Source organism: Solanum verrucosum, unplaced genomic scaffold, assembly GCF_900185275.1.
Source record: "Solanum verrucosum unplaced genomic scaffold, falcon-dt-bn FXZP01000022.1, whole genome shotgun sequence".
In the NCBI taxonomy this organism is placed as follows: Eukaryota; Viridiplantae; Streptophyta; class Magnoliopsida; order Solanales; family Solanaceae; genus Solanum; species Solanum verrucosum.
The window spans coordinates 1-24,346 of record NW_026020086.1 but is presented as its reverse complement, the minus strand read 5'-3'; the positions used below and the strand labels follow the sequence as shown (position 1 = coordinate 24,346).

The window sequence follows — 24,346 nt, the reverse complement described above, 5'->3', positions numbered from 1 at the left end:
GTAAGTCTGAGAAGAAGAAAAACTACATATTGAAGAATTTGAAATCGATTGACTGGAGTGTGAAAAAAATTGAAATTCAAAATTGTAATGAAGGAAGTAACTGTTGAGATTGAGGGAGTGAATATTGGAAAAGATTGAAGGAGTTGAAAATAGGAAGAGAGAAATGACCTTTGTGAGATGAGAAGCTATGTATCCGGAAGAGTGGGGTTTTGGAGGAAAAAGAAGGATTTTCATAATATTTTGAAATGGTAGGGAATAATATATATGGTAAATAATATGTATTCTAAGTGAATTATGTATGCAATATATATTTATTATAACTGTTTTAAAATATAATATGCTTGTTTGGTATGAAATTGACACATTATATTATAAGTGTATTAAAATCTGTGATAAATGTATTATCTATCAATAAAACATGTATTATATGTGTTTTATAAATTGTTCTCTGTAATATGTATTAAAACTGTATTATAAATGTATTAAAAGTGATCAAGTGAAAAAAAAATGTTGTTGCTATAAATGATAAATATTTTCTTAACATAGTATATTTATGTAAGTTTTCCTAATTAATATTCATTGCAGTACTTGATTAATTACTCTCTCCATTCACTATTCTATAAAATCTGATTTTGAAAAAGAAATCTCAACAGACAAATTAAAAATAAAAGATGAAGAAAAATTCTAAAATAATCTTGAAAGTTGAAGCTTAATTTTTTCAAATAGCCATCCAAATGCATTTTAATTTTATAAATTACAAAAAATATACAGGAAAATTGAGGTGGGAAAATTTTAATTTTTTTAAATTTTTGGATCAATTGGTGAAAAAATTTGGCTCTAAAAATAAACTCAAAAATTTAAATAGTCATCCAAATGCATTTTAATTTTTGAAATCTAGCATATTCATTATTTATTGAAAAGTTGACTTATGAAAACACTAAATAAGGGTAGAAGGGTAAAATTACTTAATTTCTTAATGCAAGTGCAATCCAAAAAGGTGACATATAAAAAGAAACAAATGGAGTATCATTTGTCATAGTTGGGGTATATTTGTCCTTTCCCCCTGTTAAATTATTACTTATAGTTTTCATCATTTAATAAAAATATTTCTAATTCTATTTATTTATTTCATTATACAACACTATTGCCTTATATACTCCGTTAACATTTTCCACTATTTCTTTTCATGAAAATAATATTTTTCATAGGAAATTTGCTACATAAGTTATAAATTATAAAATGAAAATATGATAATTTTAAAGAAGTAAAATACAAAGGCAAAAATTGATGATGTAATAGTAGAATAAATACTTTAGAAAAATCAATTAGAAAAAAAAGAGGAGGGAATATCTATTATTTAAAAATTGGAGTACTAGTTAACAAAATTAAACAAATAAATAAATATGGAATGTCGTAGTAGAGGTATTCAAAATCTCTTCGTTAAAACTTCAAACAAAACCCATCTTTTTTCTTCTAGCTTAAACCCCTTGAGAAAATCTGTTTTCTTTCTTCACAATAAATACAAATTGTGATAATCTCTGTTTGTTTGTTTGTGTATATATACGAAGACATGAATGGCGTTTCAGTTTTTTGGAGAAACCTATTTTCTGCAAACGTTGCGTCAAAGGTATGCTTAATTTTACATTTTTTTTCTCATGATTTTTGGTGTTTCTATCTCTGCCCAGTTGTGATGTTGGATTAATTGAATGAAGCTGCTTTTGAAATATTTGATTTAGGCTAAAAAAAAAAGAAAGATTTTTATGGGTTTAGTTTTTTTTTTAAATTTTTTTGTTCTTCAAGGGTTAATTCTAGTTTGATCTAAAAAGTTTTGTTGTTCACTGCTTTTGAGAAATTTGATTTATGCAAAATAAAGGATTTTTATGGGTTTAGGGTTTTTTTTTAATTTCTTTTTGTTGTTCAAGGGTTAATTCTAGTTTGATCTAAGAAGTTTTGTTGTTCACTGCTTTTGAGAAATTTGATTGATGCAAAAAAAAGAAAGGATTTTTATGGGTTTAGGTTTTTTTTGTTTGTTTATTTTGTTGTTCAAGGGTTAATTCTAGTTTGATCTAAAAGTTTTGTTGATCGCGGGTTAATTCTAGACATATACCTAGTTTTAAAGAGATTTTTTATGGTTTACAGGCATTGGTAATTTTGTATATGAGAGATTTTTACTTTTGAATTATTTTGTTTTTTGAAGCTCTTTTGTTGGTTCAGATTCTTGGTTGAAGGGAATTCAAACTTTTTGTAATTTTTATTAATTTGTCGGTCACATTTTCATTTCTAGAACAGGAAGCACAAAATGGACTATTTTTAGTTGATATATAGGAATGCACACCCATTAATGGCTACTTTTTTTTTTGGTTGTGTTTGTGATCGCTTGGATATGAAACTGATGAAAACCTTTTACTTTGTTGAGTTTTTGGAGTTTCCAGATGCCGCAAGAGGTTGGATAGATGTCGCATTCAGGCAAAGACAACAATGTGGTACGCCTAAGTTCATGTTATTTGTTACTATTTCTCAAGCCTGTTGTAAAATTTTAAAAATGTGATGTTGCATGGACTTACTGTGTGTTCTTGAGGAACTATTGTATTTCTAAGCTACTTGCTCCAAGCGGCAATAAGATTACGAGGGAAAGAGAGATAAAAGAAGATCCATTCAAGGAGATCTTAGAAGTAGAAAGAAAGATGCAGTGGTCGTACTTTCTTTACATCATGTGATGCTTGGAAGCACATGAAATAATTAACACAAGAGGATGTAAACTTAGAAAGAATGAAGAACGACATGCTTTTTGTTTCCCGCTTGTGCACAACTGCACGTTAGAAAATGACTAATGCTACCTCTAACTTTAACTTCTTGAGAGCAACATATATGTTTGCATGTATCATTCTCATGGAATGAAAGCTTTTATTTGATGTTTGTATTACTAGATTAACACTTTGAGGTTGAATATATAGTTTCTTGGAGAAATTAAAACCAAAAGTGGTAGCATACTGGTATTGCTTCCCACCTCTGCGGAAATAGAGACAATTGTGGAAGAGAATTGTAACTCTAACATGTGTGTAAGGTGATGTTATCAAAGGCAATTGTGCAAGAAGTAATGAGGTCTATTGGAGCTTTAAGCGTAAATATATTACGATTTTAATAAGGAAGCAAACAAAAAAAATTAAAATCAAAGAATATTAACTATATGTACAAAGGAATTAATTGTTTTTCACATTTAAGTGAATTTTATCTAGTGTTGCCTATTAAGGACCACACCATTTGTAGTAAGGTATACACCTTAGTGTCTTGATGACTGCATCGATGTACCAACTAAACAAAATGCGGCGCTCAACTTTAGAGCTTAACCGCACCTTTAATAAGTCTTTGGCAACACATGTATGTGCCTACAATTTGCTTTAGCTAATGTTTAAAGTAATTTTAGTCTTTCGCTCTTTAGGGTAAACTTGATGTTTCCAACTCGAGAATTCAAGTGCTTATTTTCATTAATAGAAAGTCAAATTGAATTGGAAGTCAAAAGTTTTGTTAAGAATCTAAGTAACACGTTTAATAGTGGTGGCTCTCATCTAAAAGTTTAAGATGTTAGATAAATAACACTTTATTTACTTATTTACGTATAACATATGATGCAAGAGAAAATAATGATAGGGACAAACAACGGTTCTTTTGAATATAGTATTAAAATAACTAGAATAAGTGAAAAATATGAAGTATTGCGAAAGTCAAATTAAAAAATCATTTTAAATTTGTGATTCAGATGCAAAGATGAAGTTTAAGCTTCTAGTTCGAGTGTAGTGCCTATACTGAATTGGTAGGTTTTTATTTCTTATTTGACAAAGTTTCCATAACAATTAATATATCGTATTGACAACAACAATTTTATTATTTATTGTGACTGTTTCGACGTTGAGCTCATGCATGATAAGTTACAAGCTTTAGTGGCAATTATTGCCTTGGTGCTTGTACTGAAGTTCTGCCTAAGCGAGACAAAGTGTCCAGTTGCACTGCACTTAACTTCAAGGTTTAACGTAACAACTATATTTGTTGTAACCTTGGAGTGGAGTTCCAATATTGTTCAGGAAAGTCAAATTAGGAACCTAATTGAAGAATAATATTTTTTATAACCAACCCAGTGGTTTGGGCTTGGGACTTCCATATTGGAGGTCTCAAGTTCAAAACCCCTTGCCAACGAAAGCAAGGGTTTGCCTTCTGCCACACTTAGCACATGCAGGAGCCCAGTTACCTCTTTGTGCCACACTACCTTAAGACTGTGCAGGTCTAGTTCTGAAGTTCTGTGAATTCTGGCCATTATACTCATCTCTGTTTCTGGGTGCAGGTGCACTAGCAGATGATGGAGCAGGCCTCTTTTGCCTTTGCTGAAAGGACGAACGGTTCACATTACCTTTCTGCAGCCCGTACTCATTTCTTGTCTTAGCTTTCTTGTTTCTGAATTCTTCCTTGTCCCTTAGCTTCTCTTCCTCCACCTGCTGCACATAAAATATCAACCTTGATATGTCCATGTCCCTAATAAGCATTGCAGCCCTTCCTTCCTTATCAACCTTGATATGTCCATGTCCCTAATAAGCATTGCAGCCCTTCCTTCCTTACTCGACAGGCGAGACAACCCAACAACAAACAAGCTCATTCTACTCCTCATGCCCGCAACCATTTTTGGAGCATAACAGGATAGTTGGGTGAACTTCAACCCATATTCATGAACACTTAAAGATTCCTGCTTAAGTGTGAGGAACTCACATACCTTGGCCTCTTTCAATTCTCGAGGAAAGAAACGCCCCAAAAAAGCTTTCTCAAAACAGGCCCAAATCGCAGGTGGTGCATCCTCAGCTCTACCCCCTTTCCACTGATCAAACCAAGTCATAGCAACAATCTTCAGTTGATATGCAACTAGCTCAACTCTCACAGTATCAGTAACATGCATTACATCGAACACCTTCTTCATTTCCTCAATGAAGTTCTCTGGATCCACTGCAGTTCTCGAACCAGTGAAACTTGGAGGGTTCATCCTCAAGAACTCATGAATCCTTGAAGTGTCAGCCTCTTCTTGTCGAGCTCCTCTTTGCTGCCCGACTTGGTTAGTAACAGCTTGGCTCAACATCCGGATAGCCTCACGAAACGCAACATTAGTGACTTCTCCTTGCGGTTACACTTCAGGTGCATTCGGTAACTCTTGTTCATCAATATTGCGACTAGCAGGACGACCTCTGACTGCTCTTAGTGGAGACATGATTATCTGAAACACGCGCAAGCACAAATTAGAAGGAAACTTTTATAGAGATTAACTCTATCACACGAAATGAATGTGAAAGAAGTGAGATAGTTCCTAAATGTTGCAGTATCCTAATTATAGATGTGGCGCGCTTCACACCGATAAATAAGACTCTACAGACATGGCTTCATAGACTCCCTAGGACTCTTGAACTCTGGGCTTTGATACCAAGTTTGTCACTCCCCGTGCCTACACCCTGGATGTGGCCGGCACTCGGAGACCATTGCTAGCCCCAAGCGAACCCTTGGCCTGGCTTACTTAACTCAGCGGAAGACTTAACTCAACAAAATAAACTCATGTAATAGTTTAAATGATAACATCTTAGCCAAATTGGCAACTTCTGTCTCAAAACAAAGTATCTGCAATTACATAGATGAGAGACTCATAACTATTGCCTGACTGCCTACGAAGCCTCTATAATACTAAGATGGATGTTGGGACAGACCCCACAACATCCTAATAATGAAAGACTAAAAGCAAATAAAAGAGTCCTTCGGAACGCAAAGAGGCTCACCACTGACTCTGAGTGTTCAACTGGATCAACGAGGCGCTTGATGCTGACCCTGGTTACCTGCGTCTGCATTATAAGACGATGCAGGCCAACTGATATCAGTACATTAAATGTACGAGTATGCGAGTTGGAATGCTAAACAATAACTTAAGCTTGAAAAGAGTAAGAAGGAACAGTTACCTTGGCTCTGTACAACTCATGAATAACTGAACTCAATATAAAGCAATAAGACACATGCAATATATATATATATATATATATATATATATATATATATATAAAGCTTGTAAAACAGTATAAACAACTTAGTTCGTTAAAGATAAAGCAATAACAAACTCAACTTTACTTATATATAAAAGTAATATAACTTTTGTGGGAGATTCTCTAACCGACAACCACCACTATGAGCCTAAGTGGTGATACAACGTCTTGCCCACGCTGCCAGAACTGTTCTATACTTTGTCGTCATATAGAACGCTTAACTTAGTGGATCCACTAGTCTATGCTAAAAGCATCTTAAGGAGTCATCTAAAAAGTATGATCATTTACTACCCATGATGACTACATGGTTTATAGAGACTTGAGTTAATATGAACTCGCATCCCCATATCGGTGCTCAATACTACTCCCAAAATATACTTAGCTCATATGTTTGTAAAAATAAAACTCTTTCTTTGAATTAATATAATTACTCAAAACTTAGCTTAAAAGCTCTCTTGGAATCGATGTTCCTTTGTCTTGCTCAAATGTGTAAAAACATTTATAAACTCTTATAACTTTTGAGAAATGAACTCAACTCTTTACTCCTTGCTTAACTTAAAAACTTGAGTCTTAAAACGAAGTTAGAACATTGTTAAAGACTATTGAAAACTTTAAGAAACTTTGCTTTGACTTTCTTCTTAACTACTAGACCTCACTCTTAACTTCTTTGACTTTGATCTTAACTTTCCTTGAATTGGATTATGGATTCAAGGTTCATGATCTCATGTTTATGGATGATTTAATGATTTTTAGATGTACCTTAGAGTGTTAGAATCAACTAGGAAACATAGGTACATCACTTAGGAACTAGTATGAAAAGATGGGGGAGGGATGGGGTGCACTGGTGTCCTTGGCGCTCTGAGAGGCGTGGGGCGTCAGAGCACAAACTTCAGAGCTGAAGTTGTAGCGCTCTGGATGGCGCGTCGCCCCAGAGCCCAAACTTCAGACTCTGAAGTGGGGCGCTCTGAGAGGCGCGGCGCCCCCAAGCCCTTGCCCAGAAAACTCCGACTTTTCTCCTTCGTTTTTCATCTCTAAACCCTCCAATATTCCCTAGTTATTTCCCCAAACACTTAGGGTCATTAGTGCCCTAAATACCCAATAGATTTAACTCGAAAAACAACCCAGAAACACGAATCAAATCAACACTTGGCATTCAACAATCAACCAACAAGAATTCAACAATGTTCTTCAAGAACTTCACTTTTTAACATGTAAACAACCCAAAATCGCTGAATTGAAACAAGTTGGTGTGTGGGTGAACTAACCCATCACTAAAATATCTCACATACCTTAATAGGGATCACCCCCGACGAATTCCACTCCAAACGCTTGACGTTCTTGGCGAAATCTTGGCTTTTCTCCCTTTCTTTCTTCTTTTCTCTTTTCTCCAAGCCCTAAGTGTATTCTAATTTTTCAAAACTGAATTAAGTTCTGTTTTTTACCCCAATAAACCCCTAAAAATGAATTAGGAAATTAATTATAGAGAAAAGACTAGTTTGCCCTTCCTTAAATCCGGATTTGGACTTTCCTCAATCAAACAGCCCAACTTCCGAAAGGTATAACTCACTCATACGTTGTCAAAATTGTGCAAACTTGGCAGCGTTGGAAAGATCTATCCAAGGGATTTCCAACCATATCAAGAGCTTCTCCTAACTCATCCCGAGCTAGGAGTTATGGCCGTTTGAAATGGCCAAAACTCACTTTCTTAACTTAGACAAAAATTCCAGATTTCCTTATTTTTTCCAAAAATAAATATTTTCATATTTTAAACTCTTTATAGTCATTTCTAGGTGCGAGATGTTACAGTTCTTTAGATAATTCGGGAGCTCTACTTGGAGCGAATTCCAGATCCATTCACCATTACTAGTAAGAACAATATTTAGCTTGATAGAGATATGCCCTTCATTGTTAGGGTAGAGCAAGTGCAAGGGTCCTAGAGCTGACCATTTATCAAACCAAAAATCAACATCTCCCCTTCCAACCTTCTAGTAAATATGTTGCTCCGCTAATGACTTAACTTCACAGATGACTTTCCAATTTTAAGAGTTTCTAGAGGACCATTGAGTCTTTATAGGGTGTTGATTCTCGAGGTACATAGCCTTCATGTAATCTCCCCAAAGAGAAGAAGAGGTTCTTAGGTTCCACCATAGCTTAGCCTTGAAGTCCATACAAACATCTGGAATTTTCCTAAAATTAACACCACCTTATTCAAAGGGGTAGCTCAAATTATCCCATGCAATCCAGTGATGCTTTCCCCCAGAATCATTTCCAGACCAAAATATTTTTTACAATGAGCTCAAGGGTACCTTTAGGAGGGTTGGTAGCACTCAGAAGATGATGTCCACAATGTCAGTGATTAGTTTGATAGATCTCTTGCTACCATCGCAAAAAATAATGGTGTTATCAACATAAGTTAAATGATTAATTTTAGGACTATTATTGCACATATAAAAACTCTTGTAAGCAGTGTGATTATGCAGATTGTTAAGCATTTGAGACAACAATTCAATGCTCAAAATGAAGAGGAAGAGGGGAAGAGGATCTCTTTACCTCAATCCCTAAGAAGAGTTAAAGAAACCATGACGACCTCCATTTACCACTATAGAATACCAGTTGTTGGAGATAAATTATGGAAAAGGTAAAACCAATGCTCAGAGAAACCAAGATGCCTAAGAACAAGGCAGAGGTAAGTCTAGGAGACTTTGTCATAAGCATTAGTCATATCTAGTTTCATCACTACATTGCCCCCTCTGTTAGGTTTGCCAATATCTTGGGCAAGAAGAATGTTTCCAGTAATGGCTCTGCCTTTGAGAAATCTACTTTGACTCCTTCTCCCAAGGCCTAGCTCGAGTGGCAAAAGGTGGAGGATTTGTGACTTAGGTCGCAGGTTCAAGCCCCACAAGATGCAAAGAGATGCACGGTATTTGAGTGGAGAAGGGTAGAGGGGAGGGCCCATTATTCACCGAGTTTAGAAGACTGTGATTGGTTCAAAGTGTGAGGGATCGTAGATGAATTTCTTGGTTATCAAAAAAGCTACTTTGATTCCAAGCTACTTTGATTCCTGGAGATAATTCGATGAAGGATAGAGGTCAATTTGTTAGTCAATATTTTAGAAATAATTTTACTAAAAATGTTACACAGACTGATAGATCTCAAATCAAAAAAAGATTGGGGGTGATCAATCTTAGGAATAAGAACAAGACAAGTATGAGTATAGAATTTTTTGGAAGGATATCACCTGCGAAAAAAGTAGTAACAGCTTTATGGAGATCTGATGCAATGATGCTCCAAGTACTTTGATAAAAGTACCCATTAGGCCATCCAGTCTAGGAGCACTATCGAGATCTAGAGAGAATACACAATCCTGAAGTTCTTTGAGTGTTGGAAGGGTGCAAAACATGTCATTGTCCTCTTTTGTGAAGCACAAACAATAATGTTTAGATCTAAAATCTTCAAACTTTTTCCATTTTACCCTATGAAAATGTCACCGAGACTTCCAAGACTAGAATAGAAAAATAATCTCTAAACTAAGAAAAATGTTAAAAAAAAGAAAACAAGATAAGTTCATAGATCTAACTCTTCAATATGTATCTAGATATATCAAATGCAAAAACGAGTGTATTTTCAAAATCCAAAATCAAAAAAGTAAAATTGTACCAAAATTGGGTTACAAAACGCCCTCGTGCAGCGCATCTGATGTTGATTTTGCTTTGGATTTCTCGAGCTTTTCTTCTCGATCTTTGCTTTTTCGTTATTCATTGCTATTCTTTTTTACCGTATGCTTAAAAGGCTAGAAGGCATAGTGGAGTTTGTCTAGGAATAAATTTTTTCGAGAGGTGAACTTTGAAAATCAGTTTTACCCTATAAATTTGGGAAATCAAGTAACTTAGTCGAACTAGAAAACTATAAAGAAAGGAAGGCTAAGGTTATGAAGTAAGGTCAGCTGGTTAAGGAAAGCTCGGGTTATGCTAAGCGATTTCATAATCTAGGGTGTTAGTTGGTTAGGCTAAGCGAGTTTTCCTTAACCAGCTAACACCCTAGATTATGAAATCGCAGCTAAGCGAGCTTTCCTTAACCAGCTGACCTAACCAGCTAACACCCTAGATTATGAAATCGCTTAGCATAATCCGAACTTTCCCTAACCAACTGACCTTACTTCAAAACCTTAGCCTCCCTTTCTTTATAGTTTTCTAGTTCAGCTAAGTGACTTGATTTCCCAAATTTTTAGGGTAAAACTGATTTTCGAAGTTCACCTCTTGAAAAAAGTTATTCCTAAACAAACTCCACTGCGCCTTCTAGCCTTTTAAGCATACGGTAAAAAAGAATAACAATGTATAACGAAAAAGCGAAGATCGAGAAGAAAAGCTCGAGAAAGCAAAAAGCAAAATCAAAATCAGATGCGCTGCACGAGGGAGTTTCGGAAGCCAATTTTGGTACGATTTTACTTTTTTGATTTTGGATTTTGAAAATACACTCATTTTTGCATTTGATATATCTAGATACATATTGAAGAGTTAGATCTATGAACTTATCTTGTTTTCTTTATTTAACATTTTTTCTTAGTTTAAAGATTATTTTTCTGTTCTAGTCTTGGAAGTCTCGGTGACATTTCCCTAGGGTAAAACGGAAAAAGTTTGAAGAGTTTAGATCTAAACCTTATTGTTTGTGTATGATGTAATTGTTCATTCCAAATGTGCTCTAGTTCTGTAATGACCCGAACCGTCATTATTTAGGAAAAACAAATTTTAGAAAAATACTAGGCCACTGTCCTGCTAGGGCGGGCCAGATGCCGCTAGGGAAGCAGCGCCACAGCGGGGTAAGCTGGCGCCAGAGCGGGATAGGCGAGACAGAATGTAAATAACGTGAAATCTTATTTCCTCCTTCATCCTAAAATACCTAATTTAGACGTAAACCACCCTAGAAACCCCCAAAAAGTTGCTCTAAGCTTGGGAAGGATGGAGAAGGAGATTCATAGAGTAATGAGAGCAGTGGATTGCGGATTTCCGATCAAGATCACTCTCACGAAGTACGGAAACAAGAATCGAAGCCAAAAACTCTGGGCAGCTGCTTGGCGCCCAGGTAGGCTAGGTTTATTAATTGAGTAGTTATAAATTTATGCTCACTGTGTAATATAATGTAAATCAATGGTAGGATTTATGCGTAGGACCTCGTGCACCGAATAAGAGATAATTAAATCCTAGGAAGAAGCCTAAGACGATGAACTAGGGGTAGGTGATGGTTGTGATTTCATGATTGTGTGATATATGTTTGCTCTTGCTTCATTATAATACCTGTATGTATGTGAATGTTGCAATTATTGATCACACTAGTAGTAAATGAGATAGGTGAATGATGAACGCCATGAATCATGACTTGATTGTATAATTTTGAGAATATACTTGTGATTGTGATTGTGGCTCGTTGAGTGGATCGGGTGTTGCGTTCCGACACACTAACTTGGATCGGTTGTCAAGTTCCGGCATAAACATTGGATCGGGTACCACGTTTCGGTATGCTAATAGTTTGGGTTTGGGTTCCATGAGAGGGCCAATGACTTGACATAATTACATATCTATTAATTGTGAAGTTGTACGTTGTTCTTAAGTGATAATTGATGTTGTATTGCTCCTGAAGGGTTAAAAGAAGGTGATGACCTATATTTGTTTGTTCTACTATATTGATTTAATTCGTTATGTATCTCGTTGTTGAATGATCCGGGGAGAGCCAAGGGTTCAAGAGTTGTTAATATTGAGAGGAAAGTTGTCCGGTTGTTGCAAGGGATTCATGGTTTAAGGTTAGGAAGCCTTGATAAGAGGCGTTAAGTGGCAAGGATTGGGTAAGATGAAGAGAAGGCAAGGGTCTGTTGTGTGGGATTAATGGTTCAAGGAAATGTTGGTAGTTGTAATTGTGAACTCTTCTATGGGTTAGAATGGTTAGGCCATGACTAAGAACCTAGTAAGGTGAGTTGACTAAAACGGAAGTAGTAGTAAGGGTGCTAGTGTAATTCTGAGGTATTCGAGAGAGAGTAGAGGTGGAGGAACGAGTGGTTTTTATTGCATGATCATGCTAATTAAATTCTTATAGTATGCGGTGGGCGCCGGGTTAACCGATGATGCCTATAAGTACGTGTGGTTTGTATTGATACTACTCTTGCTAAGTCTTATTGGGCATAGTCTGGATATCTAAGAGCCTTTGATTGACCGTGTTATCCGGTATTTATGGAAGTGAGAGGTAGTAGGTACCCCATGGAATTAGTCTAGGTCTGCGCAAGTGGCCCAAATGCCACGGTTATAAAAAATAATACTTTTAATGGTTGTATTATAAGTACAATTAGGCATCCTTGTGACTAGGAAATCTTCCTTATTTTGTGTAGACTATACTCCTATAAAGGAGCTCCATCGTATGTTGCAAACCACCAACCAGTGAACATCTAGAGATTTATGTGATATGAGGAAGCCGAGCTCTATAAAATTTGATTCTATGGCCGATCAACAAAGTGTGTCATCGTTGCAAAAGTGATACCCCAGGGAGGTCATGTGCTCTCTATAACTGTAAATGGTGATTCATTTGCTTAATAAATTTGGTTGCGTCTAGAAGGTTTTCCGAGAAGGTGTGATATTTGGGTTTGACTGATATTTTGTGAGAAAATGCAACTATGATCTTTATATTTGTACAGAAGGTTTCCTATTTCATTGGGGTGTGATTAAATGCTGCTTCAGAATTAGTGGTTTATCTATCATATATTCTGAGGAACTGGAAATCTCTGTTTCATTGAACTCGCTTTGTTCCAAGCAGTTGTTGTATGACATAATTGCTCCTAGTTATTCCTTTATAAACAAAAAAATGAAATTAAAAATAATTGCTGCTTGTTATTTAGTTCTTTTCGTGTTGAGAATCTTTCTTCACTTAAATTTATCCTTTCATCTAGTGTTTGGAGGAGTTTGTAGTTCCCTATATGTGATTGACTGCTTCAATAACGAATAGGAGATTCTACTCAGTGCCGTATTTGAAAAAAGACAATGAGTGTCATTTGGATTGTTTTGAAGTATTTTCTTGCTGTCCACAGAGATTCCAGAAATGTGAATATGCAAAAACTAAGTTGTTCAGGACTAAAGGGTGTGGTTGGGGTCTTTTAGCTGATGATAATATAAAGGTAATTCTGCTGAAGCAACTCCCTATTTAAATTCTTTTTGGCCATTAGTTTGTATAGCACAATTTCGGTATATATAAAAAGAGTTTTCTTTTTTTGATCATCAGGTGAAGAAAATATTCCAGAACTGAGCCTATCAAATTCGAGGTTTCTGTCGAATATCTTAGAGGCCTTTGTGCAGTAACTGTATTTATGGCTGGACAGTTCATCATTGAATGCTGTGGAGAAGTGATATCATTTGAAGAAGTAAAGAAAAGATCCCAGGCTTATGAATCTCATGATAAGTTATCAACATTAGAGATGGTTGGTAATACATAAACAGATCACTGCTATAATTTCATATGATTTGTGCAGACCTCAAGGACGTGTACATAATTTCTGTGGATGGTAATGGTTTCATTGACTCCACCCGGAAGGGATGTTTTGCAAGATTCATAAATCATTCATGGTAAGTGCTGGAACTCCGGTTGTCAAATTGAGGAAAAGAGAAATACGATACATATCTTGGTCAGGCAGTGACATATTGTTATGGTTAATTGGTGTTTATTGATAGCACTGATACTGTGTCTTCCTGAATTTCACAGCAGTCCAAATTGTGAAACAAGTAAATGGATAGTGTCGGGGGAAACAAGGGTAGGTATATTTGCGAAGCAAGATATATCTGTTGGAATGGAGCTGACATATGAATATAATTTTGAGTGGTACTACGGGGGTGCAAATGTTCATTGTCTGTGTGGAGCTGCAAACTGTTCCTTATTTTTGGGTGCCAAGTCTCGACAATTCCGGGTAACTTAAGTTTCTTATGAATTGTTATATCTGGAATACCCTTTGTAGCATCATATCACATGCTCCTTCTTCCCAGATTTTAGACAACAAACAGAGTAATGATTTATGCATATAGATTGAATTTGCTAATCACATACTACAATCTGCAAGTCACATGTTATAGTATGGTGTATCCTTGTCAAACTCAGTGTGCTGCATTTGAAGCTGAAAATGAAAGTCGTTCAGGATAAATCTTGTTGCTCTGATAAAAAGAAAAAGATAAATGCTTATTGCTTATTATGTTTGAATTTAGAGCACAACAATTGATGTCTTTGTAGTAAATGTCTTCTTCTCTTTTTTCATTTAAAACATAGTTGATCAACGGGACAATATATTTTGTTTCTCGTTGATATTGATAAGCCTCACTGTTGAAGTGTTTTGAATTAGTATGTAAACCGATTGTCACTGTCTTTCAGGATGAGAGCACTCTGTTCTAATCCTAAGACAGTGATACACAATCTTAAGGGGTTTTTAATTATGACACTGGACATAGATTTCACAGTTCATTTGAGATTGTCTGAAGAGGAACGATAATCCCAACTAACGTAAATAGTAGAAGTTAGTAATTCAAATGAAATTTATTAGAAAGAGTGTGGTAGATGTGCTCATATTGGTAAACATAACAAAGAAAGGGGAGGAAAGAGCTGACTGTTGGTATATGCTTGTAAATTCGATATGAATATGTCAGTCTCATAGCTTATTCTTTTGTTCCATTTTTTATCTTTGGTCAGGAGTACAACCATGTCTGGGAAGATGGGGATGACAGGTAATGCTCAACTTTGTTTTTTGTAGTTTGTACAAATCTTAAGACTCATATCCTTCTAATTCTTGGATATTTATTTCAATCGGGCTTTCTTACTGCAGATATATCGTGGATGATCTTCCAGTTTATGACTCAACAGATGATGAATCTACTCCAGTGATCTCTGGAACTAGTGGAGGAAATGAGCACACAAAGATGTTGAATGACGGTGAGGGGTCTACGTTCAAGTTGGAACCAACTAATAGCACAACCAAGAAGTCTCAACGCAAACCCAAGCTGAAGGTCAAATATCTCGTTACTTTTATTCCTTGTATTCTCATGTCACGATCCAATATTGGACCACGACCAGTGCTTAGGAGCTAGTGTTCAAAGCAATGCTTATTGATGATTAATAGAAAATCGGACAGATTTCCTCCACTTTAGGGCTATCCAAAAATTTCCCCCGTCTCAGAATCAACAATAGAACCAATCAATATCAACCAAACAAGTAATATCTTTATCAATAGCCATTCGCAACACAATAATACTAAGTCCATCTCCAAATGCAAAAGACCATCTCCAAATGCAAAAGTGAAGTCTAAGACTAGTCACAAGTCTATAAATGGATACGAAGGGAGTATTACCTTGAGTATTTAGAGTAGTGGTTCAAGTCCAAATATATGCCAAAGTTTCTTAACAAGTACTTCGAAGGTTGAAATTGATCAGTGATCTTTCTTTGCAAATATTTGGTTGATGTGTGGATAGTAGGTAGTCGTGTGTTATTCTCACCTTCTCATCTTCTGTTCATTTAGTAGTACTTGCATAGTATCTTATTCTTCATTTTTACTACTACTTGTTACTTCAATTACTTTGTTTATCTTGTTGATTATGTTTCTTTGATCTTAACAGCGATTAAAAACTGCTGACCCTGGTTGGAAATATGGGAAAAGAGCAAGCGAGACCAATAAGGCCACAGTTGAGTGTAACTTTTGTAAAAAGTTACTAATGGCGGAATCTTTCACAAACAACACCTTATTGGTACTTGCAGGGACGTCTCACGGTGTGAACAATGCCCGGATGCTGTAAGGGAAGAAATGAAGAAATATGTTGATGTAAAGAAGGAACAAAAACGTCAGGCTTTACTTCAAGCGGATGTGACTAATACTAGTGATGATAAAGATGAAGATATGGAAGAAGGTGAATCTATTGAATAGTCACTTCCTTCAACAGTCATAGAATGCAACAATTATATCTAGTTGATGAAGCTGAGGAAGATGAGAAATAGATGTTGAACCATTATAAATTTGATTTTGTTTGTCCTATGGGATTTTGTGATAACTACCTTTTTGCTTTTAATGTGAACTTTTGCTTATATTTATTGTCTCCATTTATTTTGCAGATTTTTTGTTGCTTCTGAATTATCAGTAGAGCTAATATACCCTTCACTTGGTGGAATTCTCATTTACACAAATTTATTTCCTTGTATTCTCATGTCACAACCCAATTTAGGATCATGACCAGCGCTTAGGAGCTAGTGTTCCAAGCAATTCTTATTGGTAGTTTAGAGAAAATGAATACTACTCATGACACTAATAAAAATGATTAACTTCGCTACTCTTAGAGTTCTAAATTAAAAGGATGTTAGCAAAGAGCTAAACTTGAGGATGCTCACAGTTCAAATAAAAGATAAAAGAAGCTTTTTGTAGAGTTTTAATCAGAACACAAGATTTGGTGGGAAACAATGAACCAAACACTTGATATAAAATAAACCCTCCATTGCTAATCCCTGCATTACTAATTCATGCATTACTAACCACTGCGTTATTAATTTTTGTACCAAACGACCCCTAAGTTTTTTCTTTACTTATCCGCATAAGTCTTTTATCTTATTTGAACTGTGAGCATCCTCTATCTGATTGGCTAGACCTTGTCCAGAGCTTCCTGTACCAAGTCTAATGAAAGAATGACATTGCCTATCATACAAGACTTCATATTGAGCCAATACATTTGCCACACCAACTTCAAACTGTCTGATGAAAGAATGACATTGCCTATCATACAAGACTTCATATTGAGCCATCTGAATGCTTGACTCAAAGTCATAGTCGTAGGTAAATTTTGCTAATGGTACATAAACATCCGAAATCAAGAATGCAAACTCTTAACATGTCATCTAATAAGTATGCTCAGATTGTCCGTCTGTCTCCGGATGAAATATGGAACTAAGATCCACTCATGTATTGAAAAGATTTCCAAAAGTGTGCAGTAAACAGTCATCCTCTGTCAGATATGATGGACACTGGAACCTCATGAAGTCGGAAAATTTAATTCATGTATAATTTCTGCAGATTTTCTCCATTGTATCCGGTTTTGACCGATAAAAGTGTACTGGGTATCCGGTTTCTACACACAGAGTCATAACCTCTGAGGGTTCGTGGTAGCCTGGTCATAAAATCTGTAGAAAAGATTTCTCATTTCACCTTTGGAAACTGAAAGTGTTGTAGCAGTCCTATGGGTTGTTGATAGCTTAAACCTGCTGACAAGCCAAGCAACTAGAAACGAAGTTAGAAACTTGGCCTGAACATAAGCCAACAATGTCTTTGAGTTTCTCATATTAAATTTGATACTTATATCCTCAAGTTTATGCATATCTTAGGCCGTCTCTTTGCAGGAGCTATATGAGCCAAATAGCCCATGGATTTCCTTCTTAATGCATCTGCCGCATCATTTTCTTTCCTGAATGACACCTAATGGTAAAATTCTACATAGTCATTGAGTAAGGAAAGAAATGAAAAAATATGTTGATGAAAAAAGGGAGCTAAAACATCGAGGATTTATTTCAATGGAATGTGACTAATATTGATTAAAAGTGTAAATATTGGCATTTACGATCTAGTCTTCCTTTTCCACATTTACGATTTCATTTTTAAAAAAATAAATTAAAAGTGTAAATATTGACAGGGACATGAAAATTTATAAAGTTTATCTTAAATCTTAATTAACCTTCTTAACTTGGATATTTATTACTCCCTCCGTTCCATTTTATGTGAGGTAGTTTGACTCGACTCAGAGTTTAAGAAAGAAATGAAGACTTTTAAAACTTGTGGTTCAAAATAAATTATAGAAATTTGTGTGACTGTAAATCATTTCATTAAGGGTAAAATAGACATTTTATAATTTAATTATTACTTAATATAGAAATGTGTCATATTTTTTGGGACAGAAAGTATCATTTATCCTCCCTTAACCAAATTCTTAACTTGCGAGATTATAGTGGTATGTTATTGTTGTTGTATTATGGATAGTACAAATAAGTAAAATTATGATCTAATAGGAGTTAGTGTTCTCATGGTTAGTGCACCATTATTCATCAAACTATTATTTTACATATCATAATTTGTAAAAAAATAATTTCTAGAATGTTCATTCATACGGTTTCATTTACAAATATTAAAGAAACAATTAAAAACTTTTGAAAATCAAAATGTTTCTTCCTATCTCTATGAGTCATTTGGTTGGAGGGATTAAGTGAATTATTTCGATATAAAATTTGAAATTAAATACATATTGTATTCAATTGAGAATATAGTTGAAATTAAAATAAAATTTATATTACGATCAAACTATTATCTATCTCATATAGATGGCAAAAATAATTTCAAATTATAATTTTTATTTTTGAACGAAACAATTTAGTAGATAATAATCTTTCTTTCAACTTTCGGGATTTTTAAAATTAAATTATTACATTACGTACATACTTCGTTGAATATGAGTTAGTGTGCTCTTGACTAGTTCACTATCATCTATTCAATTATTATTACATTTCATATTTGTCAAAATGTTATTTTTAGAATACTTGTTCATAGTCGAAATGCAATTTCTAGAATCTCTGTTTACACATTTTCATTTGCAAATATTAAAAGAACTACCAAAAGCCTAGAAACTAATATATCCTACATTATGTTAAGGGTATAGTTAGAGTTGAGAAAAAAATTCATATAATAATTATAATATTAACTATATCATATAAAAGGTATAATAAGTTATTATAATTATGATTTTGAGCCAAACAACTTAGTATTCCTTTCTACATCTATAACTTTGTTTATCAAATTATTATGTAAAAAAATTAGGAATTCCATAGTGTAAGGAGCAAATTACATATTTCTATCCCTACTTTTTTTCAATTTACAAAAAATCCCTAAAATTAGTTTCATTTGGATACATAAGCCGGATACAATATATTTAATACATTAAAAAAATCAGCTACGATTTAAAAGGAAAGGAAATGTTGAACTAAATGTGATTGATTTCCCCAAATCACGTAAATCAAGTTAATGTCAATCTCCACCAAATCGTAACAACTTCAAAAAAATCAAATTTTGTTCTCTCAAATCTCTCCTAGATCGTAACAATTTTTTTAAAAAAAGTCAAAAACAGCAGTTGATACATGATGAATATCTCTATTTTGTTGAGACGTTCAGGAGTCTGGAAAGCGAGTGAGTTATAAACAATACAAAAGTGATGGAATAGTTGTTGGACAAATAATTTCTTTTGTGAATCTCCCAGTTCATCGAAGATCTTTTTGATTTTGATTCAAAATTGACGAAAATTTTGACATTCAAAAATCTTCTCCCAGTTCATCATTCTTTTCCCGATTCATCGAAGATCCTTTCAATTTTGATTCAAAATTATCAAAAAATTTGAAATTCAAAATACTTCTTCAAGTTCATCAAAGATCCTTTCAATTTTGATTCAAAATTATAAAAAACTTTGAGAAGATACATCATAAATATCTTCGTTATTAGCCTTATGACTATCATCGTCAGGGGTTTGAAGAAGTTCTTGAGCTTCTCTGAGGGCTCTCAGTCTCTCCCTTCGCGTCGTTATCGTCTCCTCTATGGCGTTTTCCTCCTCCACCGAAATTGACTATACATTACTATTTATGTATCATGACCATAAAATTATGCATTATACATTATTATTTATGTATCTTATTCTAATTGAAAAAATGTTGTAGTTTATAAGAGATAATATACATGTAGTTGTTCTCAATAGCATTTTTATTGTGATTGCTACATAACACTGTGGTTAGTTGATTTATAGCTGATACATAAAATAAAGTCTGAAATTTGTTGAATTTGATATACATGTGTTAAACAATTGGTGCAACTATGTCTTAAAATGTTACTCAAGGACTGCAGATACATAACAACATCTAATACATAGTCAATTCGACAAATTTATGTATCATATACAAAAACATTTATAAATATGATATAAATTGATTTAGTTATAAAATAGTGTTGCATATAACAACATATGATACATAACTATGTTATATACATAACAAAGTTTTGTGTCATATATATAATTATGATTATGATACAAACTGGTATTGTTATAAAACATTAGTGTTTATATATCAACAATAATATTTGATAATGTCTACAGATACATAGCCTTCTAGTTGAATAAGTATGGGTGTATGTATCTGGTAGTAAAAGATACGAAATTTGTAATAGTTATGTATCAAATACATAATTATGAACATGATATATACAAATTTGTGTTTTAATAAATCAGGATAATGTATCAAAACTAATATTTGAACACGGTACATTGTACATGATGAAATTGTAATGCATCATAAAGTTGAAACGAAGGCATTATACATAGATTTATGAATCAAAGTCAACTACATACATTAGAAATATGAACCTTGGGTAGAGAATGGTATTTATCAACATGTACTACTTTTCCCCCTTTTTCTGTATTAGAAAAATATGAACAACAAAAATGTCACTCCCCGAGATACCCCCGAGACGCGGACACGGGACCTAGGACCACAAGTGATCCCAAGCTAACCCTGCTGGCATGATCATGAGCATACTAAAGATAATAAACTGATACAGAAGCTAATTCATAAATAAATCTGAAAAGATGGGGAATACCCATATACTATAATTGAATATATCAAATTTGATAGTTTAATACAAAAGAAATATCAAACTCAAAACACTAAGCTGAATCTAACTATGTCTGAATTAAGCCTCTAAACTGACTAGAAATGTTGGGACATGCCCCAACTAGATCTAGCAAAACTGAAACTAAAGACTAAAAGCAGTAAGGATAAACATGTCACTAGTCGTCGAAGAATGATGACTCACCACTGATGTTGCTGAACTGGAGATCGGGAACCGATCTAAGCGTGATCTGGATGCTGAGAACCTGAACCTACATCACGAGAAGCTGTAGCGCACGTGTGCGTCAATACTTGAGAGGTACTGAGCATGCAGATAGAGTAAAGCTGAAATAACATATACCTGAACAAAGCAATAAACCAATGAAATCATTTAAACATGATATAGATACTGAAATACTGAATACTGAGCTAAATGATACAATGATCAAATTTATAACATGCTGAGACTGAATACTGACTGTACTGAAATATGGTCAATGCAAAAGAGTTTGACTGAACTATGGGAGCTACTAATAACCGACATAAAACCACATGAGCTAAATGTGGAGTCTGATGTATACGCCCCATCGAGAGGACCCAATATACCCTGCCAGAGGTATAGAGGCATGCTGGTGTGATCACTAAACTGATGTTGCCCACAGAGGGGACTTACACCTACGTGGCTCGTAGTTCTGGGACTATATGGGTACGCTGAACCCTAGTCCAACTCGGTATTATGCTACTCCCAATGAATTAATTGGTTAACTGGTTATGACTGAATTTCTGTAAATATTGGATAGCTCAAACTGAACATGCAAACTGAGAATGCAATAATTAATCTGATAATGATGCATCATAAACTGAGGTATGTATAACTAAATATTGCAATATCGTACCTAGCATGTGTAATTCAAGAACTAAAGAAATACATAGCTAGGGTTCTGAAATTCATGTGATAAACTGAGCAATAACATGATAATCTGATTTGGAACATTCAAATAACTAATTCATGATGATCTGCTGTAATTCTAGAAACCCTAGGTCTGTTCATAATCATGGAATCAAGAAACTGACTGAATTCTAGGGACCTAATGGGCGAAAGGAACCCACTAGTGAAATCCCACATACCTGGTGACGAATTCCATGGAGAAATCTTTTGATTTCGGGGCTGGAACTGAAGGAACCTTGCTTTGTTCTTGAACTAGGGTTCTTGACCTTCTTCTCCTTCTTGATTCTAATTTTCTAAGTTTTGACTAATGATTTTGTCTAAGGTAAGTTCTAATTATGTTTCTAGGTTTAAACTGACTAAAACCTCATGATTTAGGGTCAAAAAGACGTATCTTAGGGGTTGAACGAAATAGGAAAAGACCAAAAGACCCCTGAATTAGCTGCTGTCGGAGTGACTGACGGACGGGACTGACGGGCCGTCATTCAATCGATGGTCCGTCGATTGGATCCGTAGGTCGAGTTTGCCCGACAGGGCTTCACTAAAACGAGCATAACTCTTTACTCGGAGGTAAGAATTTAGCAAACTCAGTGGCGTTGGAAAGATAGTTCAATTTTATATCATATCTCAGGTCATGGGACACCTAATTCATTTTGTGCTAAAAGTTATGACCATCTGAAGTTGATCAATCAACAATTTTCAGCTAACTGGCTGTTAATCCTCACCTATGGTCAGACCTACGGACCGCGGATCGATTGACGGTCCATATTGGTCGACCGTAGTTTGTGTCATAGGCTGGGTAAGGGAAGTCTCGATCCACGGACACAAACCACAGACCGTGGTCTGATTTACGGACCGTGGGTCTGTCCGTGAGTCGGGACTAAGCCAAATTTTCTGACTGAGTTCTGGGGAAGTTTTCTGTCACGAACCACGGACCTACAGGATGGACCGTGAGTTCATCTACGGCCCGTGGATGGTGTCTGTGAGTGCCACCTGTAACACCAGAAATCTAAAATCTCTATTTTTGGATATGGGGTGTTACATTATCGCCCCCTTGGGACCATTCGTCCTTGAATGAAGACTAATCTAGCTGAAATAGAGGGAGAGGGCTGCAATCCCTACCACTAAACACTGAGAACTGAATTTCTAATTGAACTGAGTTCCAAGAACATACAAATACGCTGAAAATGCAAGTACAAATTGAAGGAACATGATTCTAAGACTGGATTTTCGCATGAATGACTGAAAAACTGAAGAGGAACTATTACCTCAAGCTGGAATGGAATCGGAAGGAAAAAGGTGAGGATTCTTGGACTTCATGGCTGCTTCTGCTTCCAAAGTAGCTCCCTCTACGGACTGACTCCTCCACAAAACCTTGACTGAAGCGACTTTTTTATTCCTTAACCTTCTAACCTGACGATCGAGAATCTTAACTGGTACATCCTCATATGAAAGACTATCTTTCACGGCCACACTCTCTAATGGTACTATGGATGATGGATCACCCACACACTTCTTCAAAAGAGAAATGTGAAAGACTGGATGTACTGCTGCTAAGTCTGCTGGCAACTCTAACTCATAAGCCACTTTACCAATCCTTTTCAAGATCCGATAAGGGCCTACATATCTGGGACTAAGCTTCCCTTTCTTGCCAAATATCATCACCCCCTTCATGGGTTACACTTTCAGGAAAACCCAATCATCAACTTAGAACTCTAGTTCCTTTCTTCTCACATCTGCATAAGACTTCTGGCGACTCTGAGCAGTATTAAGTCTCTCTCTAATCAGTTGCACTTTTTCCATAGCATTAAGGACTGAATCTGGTCCTATCAAGGCTGCTTCACCTACTTCAAACCAACCAACTGGAGATCTACATCTACGCCTCATAAGGGGCCATTTGAATGCCGGAATGGTAACTATTTTTGTAGGCGAACTCAATCAGAGGAAGGTGATAATTTCAACTACCCTTGAAGTCGATCACACAAGCTCTCAACATGTCCTCTAAGGTCTGAATGGTACGCTCTGCCTGACCATTCGTCTGCGGATGAAATGCTGTGCTAAGATTAACCTGAGTACCAAGACCTTTCTGAAATGACTTCCAGAAATGAGAGGTAAACTGATGACCTTTATCTGAGATGATAGACAAAGGAACCCCATGCAACCTCACAATATCATTAATATAAAGCTTGGCGTAATCCTCCGCTGAATCTGTAGTCTTGACCGCCAAAAAGTGAGAAGACTTAGTAACCCTATCAACAATTACCCAAATGGAGTCATGCTGTCTGTGAGTACGAGGTAAACCTGTGATGAAGTCCATGTTGATCACTTCCCACTTCCAAGTAGGAATGTCAATCTCTTGAGTCATACCTCCTGGTTCTGATGTTCTACCTTTACTTGCTGGCAATTGGGGCATTTAGCCACAAAGTCAGCTATATCTCTTTTCATACCATTCCACCAATAGACTTCCCACATATCGTGGTACATCTTAGTGGCACCTGGATGAATAGAATATCTGGAGTTATGGGCCTCTGCAAGAATATGTTGTCTCAACTCACTCGCATTAGGAACACATAACCGACCCTGATAGCGAAGCACACCATCTCCCCCTTGGGAGAATACCTCCACTGTCTGCTTCTGGACTGCACCCTTAAGCTCT

At 35.5% G+C, this 24,346-nt stretch overlaps 1 pseudogene; it reads left to right on the top strand.

Annotated features, from left to right (window-relative positions):
• Window positions 1-15,990, top strand: part of LOC125824391 (histone-lysine N-methyltransferase ASHH1-like) — a 50,183-nt pseudogene extending 34,193 nt beyond the window's left edge.
• The last annotated feature ends 8,356 nt before the right edge of the window (window positions 15,991-24,346 follow it).